We start from the raw sequence: 6000 nt of genomic DNA, 5'->3' as shown, positions 1-6000 counted from the left end.
ACCGAAGAGATTCACAATGTACCTCCTTGAGGTTAGCAGATCATAGCTCTTATTTTCATTCTGACCACCTTTGTGTCGTGTGTAGAAGAATATGAACCTTGTTAGAGATGCTACATACAAATCAATTCATTTATTCAGTGTTAAGAAACCATCTGGCTTGATCAGAACTGAAAGTCATCCTGGCAGGCCACTTTACTGACTGACACCTCATAGAATTAGTGGGAGGACGGCTTAATTTACCGTCTTTGCTCAGCTCAGACAACACGGTTTATCATCTTGCCGCATTCTAAGCTCAGATATGAACTGAAAAGTCCTCCGCAAGCTCCAGTTACCTTGAGTCTTTGTTACAGCAATGAACAGATTCAGCATATCTTGTTGTTTATTAGTCTTAGATAGTGAGATATAACACTTTTTGTGTTCTCTTTGTGGAAGCTGTGAAAATGGCACGCCATATGTAATACACTTGCTTGCTGTTGGTCTTGCCAATTCCCCCAAGATTGGTAATTCCTGTGCCAATGCTCGCACTCTCTCTTTGTCCTTGTGATTTGATTGAGCTTGTTGGATTGGATTGGTTTCTTTTGATGCTGTGTCTGGTGTTTAGTTGTTGATTTGATGTCACTTGCAGTCCGTTTAAAATAACCATTTGAACCAGAACATACGTGTTCGGTTGTACCTCCGAGCTACTGATAAAACGGAAATAATAATACTAAAAAATTTTTTTCCTGAATTGCACATAGTAAATAGGGGTCCAAAGCAAATGGGAAACAGATAAACCAAAATATAATCCTGTGATGTTTTTTTTTTCCTCTTCTAATTCTGCACAAAACAAATTGGCTGCATATTTTGTTCACACCTTGTGTAACTGGGGGATAGCAAGCGCAATCCTCCCTCGTCATACCTGTGACAACAACCTGCAAAGTGCTCCCAGTGCCCTAATCTGCAAGGTAGAGACCTGCTGCTGCTGCATGTAGATGTTGTTTTCTTTTTCCGTAGATTCTTGTCCCTGTGGTTTTTACATTTACACACCCACGAGAATCACACAAGGTAAAAGAAAATATGCGAGTGTCTCACAAGCTAACATTTTTTTTCCCTCAAAAACATGTTCACGTTCAGTAGAAAGCAATAAAGGCATACTGATGGTGTTTGATTTGGAAATGGCAGTCAGACCGTGATTTTAGCATCAACAGATGGCCAGTAGATTGGTTTAAATGAGTAACACCACTGCCTGCTTTAGAGTTGGCTCAAGTAGTAGAGTAGTGTACTACTGTCTTATCATATCTCCTTGTGTGAATGATGATGTCACCATGATAGATGCTACTCAAGTGGGATCAGACCTGCTCAGTGATGCCTGTAGAGACCAGCTCAGGGAGATCCCTGTCTGGCTGCATTATTCAACAATACTCCGTACCTCTCCCAGGGAAAAAAAAAGGACTGTTGAATATTTGAAAAATGGATTTGATTTTTTATTTAAGTGTATAGATGTGGAAGGGAGAAGGGGGAAAAATAGAAATAGTGCCAGTCAGTGCAGCCTGGAAGGCCACCAAGGCAAGTTGCCGAGTTTTTCTTACTGATCTACGGGACTTCTTGGCTGTATCACTTGGGGACGTTTTGGAAAAGTGCGCTACTTCGAGGGCCTTTTGACTGCAACTACGAGTTGACAGATCATTGATCATTTTAGTTTCACAAATATGTCTACTAGTTAGTTGAGAATTTCATATATCTGTTTTGTGGCTGTGCTTGTGGCTTCTGTCGTCGCACCTTGCAAAGCAGTTTTGAAGTCCTAAAATTTGAAAGCGAAAAAAGGCTCCTGGTCTCCCCTGGAATTCTGGGCTGTTTTGATAAATTGAATGAATCAATATTTCAGTTGTAACATAAGAAAGGAAATCTGCTCATTGATAACGTACCAGACATTGTGCCAGACAGTGATAGCCTATTTTCAAAACGGCAGCGTAAAGGAAAAAAAAAAAACACAACCAAAAAAACAACAACATGGCTGCAGAACCACTGCTCAGATCCTGACGAGCCAAGCCGAGTATTGATCCATCTGGCTCTGAAGACACTGTCATGTCACCTTTGCATTTAAGTGTTATCTTGTCAGCTTCAAATGATCTAGCTGTCAGATCTGGAGAAAGCTGGCCTGCGTGATGTTGCTTTGTCTCTAATGTCCAGCTGTTGCTGTGCCGGTCTGTGCCAGGAAAGAATATTTGAATCCCGTGTTTATTCTGTTTTTAAATGTTGATTTGCCTAATCTGCTCATATGCAACGACTTAGTCACGTCTTTATAATTTTCCAGGTTGTGTGTCTGTGCACCTGTGTCACCGTGCAACGTGCGTTTGTGTAATGCCATCAAATTCCACATAATGTGTGACAGTTGATTCTTACAGCCACCGTTTCATTCAGTTTCCATTTCCTTTCCTAGCGTCACCCATTCTCTCAGATAATTAAACAGACAACTTACAGTGAATGTTATAAGAAGCTCCCTAGCAGCAAAAACTAAGTGTAAATTGCTTCAAAATTGATTCCCCTTTCCCCCCAGCAGATGTAACTGATAGTTAAAGGGTGGGAGCCTAGCTTCTTGGTGAAAGGGCACAAACTCTTTCAACCAAGGTGTGGTAACAGGGTGAAAATTTGAAAGTAAATTCCCTCACTGATAATGTATCCTACATCCCACTAATGATAGCACACCCACTGTATTGTGCTCACAGCACTAATTTCCTTGTTTTCACTCACATACGCTGCAAATGTTTTTCCTCTGTTCTATGATTTATCTTTTCCTCCCCCCTCCTCATATATGAATCGGTGTTCAGTGTCCAATTTCTAATTTAGTCCCTGTGTAGTGGCTTAGTTTGCCGGTCATTTAAGGAGTGGATCAGTTCCTAAAAAGCTTTTGGAGATGCTGCAGGCCAGTGAGTGTGTTGGGCTGCTATAAAGGCAACAGTAGGACATCGGCCAGTAGTTCACACTTGTTGGAGCACACTGGTGAGGCTGTGAAGATGGATTCGGTCTTGATTATAAGGTACTGTTTGTATTTCTCATCTTTTAATCAGTGTGAAATATTCACGCTGCATCCTTTTCTCTTCTCTACATACCATTCCCGCACCATGCAGTGATCTGCGGAGATGCAGGTGTATGGTGTAAACAACAAAAGGGAAAATCTAATTGATCACTACAGTTCTTTCTTTCTGAACATCGGCAAAGTTTGACAAGAAAACCAACTGGTTTCCATGTGTTTGTTTGTGACAGCCTAGATGTGAGTGGTGGAGACATAAATCATGTCGGATTTATTTTTCCTCTCAACTTGGAACATAGTTCTCTTCCCCGTAGAATTCAGAACTGATCATTAACCTTTCCTTTAGTTCCTTCCCTTGCCTGGTCACATTTCCTCTTTATTTGGTTCCTGGCCCCATATGCCACTTTCCTATTTCCTGCCTGCAGACAGCAGGGAGTAGCTCTATTATCACCTTCCTAGAGCTGTCTTTGAATGTGAGAGGCAATTCCATTTCACTCAGCCATGGGGAGGAGGAGGAGGATGAGGAGGAGGAGGAAGAAAAAAAAAACACGCCATAGAGCACAGAGAAATTGGTTTAGGTTACTTCTCGTAGCTGAATGTAAGACTATTTTGCTTTGTCTTGTTGGATTTCTTAGATTTAGAGACCCTACCATGAAGAGCCCGCAGTGAATGTGCAGGGTTTTTGTTGTATAGTTTTAAATCAGAGCAAAGGTTAAGTGCCGGCTATCATGTCAGGTTATTGTGTGAACAATTTATCGTCAACTCCATTGAGAAGTCATCTTTTGAAATATTAACAATCCCGAAGCATTTATATTCCACTACTGTGAAGCTGTGCTAAAGATATCGAAGATGTCTCTAATGCTTTCACTCTCAAGTGTGTTCGCTACATTTTGCAGCATTTTACTCGAAGCCTGTGTTATTTTTGGGCTTCCCTAAGTCTTATTCCAGCTTTTATCTGTGCCTAGTTCTTTGGAATGGTAGGGCTCTTGACAATATTGCTCCTGGATAAATTAAACATGAGTTACGTAGAGTGATAATCTGTGGGCCTCTCTTTTCACACTGCATTCCCAATGAGCTGTGTGTTGGCCTGGTGTTGTTGCCTGTGATTTTAATGAAGATTATTCTTGTAACACGACAGTCGCCTGTTTGCTCCTAGTCCTCCCCAAATATTTTCTCTTCAAACCGAGAATTTTGCTTTCTTTCAAGTGATCTGTGCAACATTTGCGCTTTATTTTAAAAGTATTTATGTTGCGGGTCAAAATCATCAGTTTGTCACGGATGTAATTAAAATATTTAGGCACCAAATCACATACCTGGCTGTTGTTTTTGGATTAAACATTCATCATCATGTCAGCGCACTTATCGATTAAACAATTCACTGGCAGACAGCTGTGACTGGGTAATTAGTAGGTATTTTCTTCCTGTCTAAGCAGAACTGTACTGTAAAAAGCCAAAGCTTAAGCTGGATTGAAGCCCTCTGTTTTCTTTTGTTCAGATGTAGGTTTATAGTGCTCGAAAAAACCTCAGAGTATTCTCTGAGGAGCAAGTGCACACTTCATGGCATGGCCACTCTTAAGATGGAACTGCTGTTTTATAAATAATTTCAAAGTTACAAACATCAGCCTCACAATCACAGCGATTCAATGATATTCATTTGGCATAAGTCAGTTTCATTTCTCTGTGCTCTTCATCAGAAATGGCTTAAAAAGTAGAGTTAGTGTGAATTTTTTATGCTATGGGCTTAGTGGGGACAGTGGCCATGTTCTTCACTTGCAGACGTCTGACAGTGCATGGCAGCAGAAATAACAAAATGGTCACAAACCCCAACTGCACTCCCTGGGTCACACCGGCTCTTTAAAATTTAAAGAGACTAGCAGGAAACCAAACAGTTGATAACAGGTCAGTAGCAGGTGATAAAAGAAGTTTTGGTAGGGACATTAGCCCTTCCGCTAACTTTGTGTTTCCTGACATTAGATCCATGCAATTTGCTTAGCCAAATAATACACATCCGAGAGCATGAAGGAGCTGTGGGCATTACTCTCAGGGATTGCAGTACCCTGAGGAGTGCAGTGTTTCACAAGTGCTACTTTGCTGCAGAATTGGTATTAGACGAAATTCACACATTTATAATTAAGCATATTATTATGACATACTTTTTCCTGTATAGGTTTTGTAAAGGGGAAGCTCAGTTTATGAATCAGATTGTTATTTCAGTGGTGTGCCACACTGTCATTGTCCTGTGACACACACACGAAAAAGAAAGTAATAGATAAATAAATAAATAAAAACTCATGCCAAAGTTAGGAAAAATTCACAAAAAATGTGTGCCTTTAAGAGATGAGTAAATGGTAAGTAACTGTGTGAGATGACATATTAATTGTCTGCCACGTGGGACGGTTCATATTCTTATGACCTTGCAAAATATACATGTTAAATAATAAATCTGGATTAGTTGTTTGCAATAAAAAAATAAAACTGCAAATTAATAACTATAAATAAATAAATACACTGTATTAAATAGTATTAAATGTAAGAAACTAGGTAACATAGATTGAAGCTGAAGGAATAAACGGTGTAACCCAATAACAAAATGGGTATTTAAAATGGGAAATGCTGCTGCAGGATTTTAATAAGTTAGAACGATAGAAGGATATGTGCATTTGGTTTAAGGTGAAAAATCCCTACAGTGCAGTTCTGTTATGGTATTATTACTCCACACTGAACATCCTGATCACCTGTCCTGAGGTTAATTTGCTGTGAGCTTTGCGGTAAAGAATCGCGTTTGAGTCTGGTCTGACTGGGCGACCCTTAAAGGACATCAATAATGAGCAGGTGTAGGAGTGCACTTCTGCGTAGACGCGTGTCTCTGTGTGTCCAGGGAGGACGACTAATAAGGGTTTAAAAGCCACAACTGTCCACTCCGCCCCTTAGCAGCCCCCCCAGCTGTCTTTTCTGCCAGAAAGCACCCTGATTCCCTCTGACAGAGCAGA

Source organism: Astatotilapia calliptera, chromosome 16, assembly GCF_964374335.1.
Source record: "Astatotilapia calliptera chromosome 16, fAstCal68.1, whole genome shotgun sequence".
Classification (NCBI taxonomy): Eukaryota; Metazoa; Chordata; class Actinopteri; order Cichliformes; family Cichlidae; genus Astatotilapia; species Astatotilapia calliptera.
Note: the sequence above shows the minus strand (reverse complement) of the source record.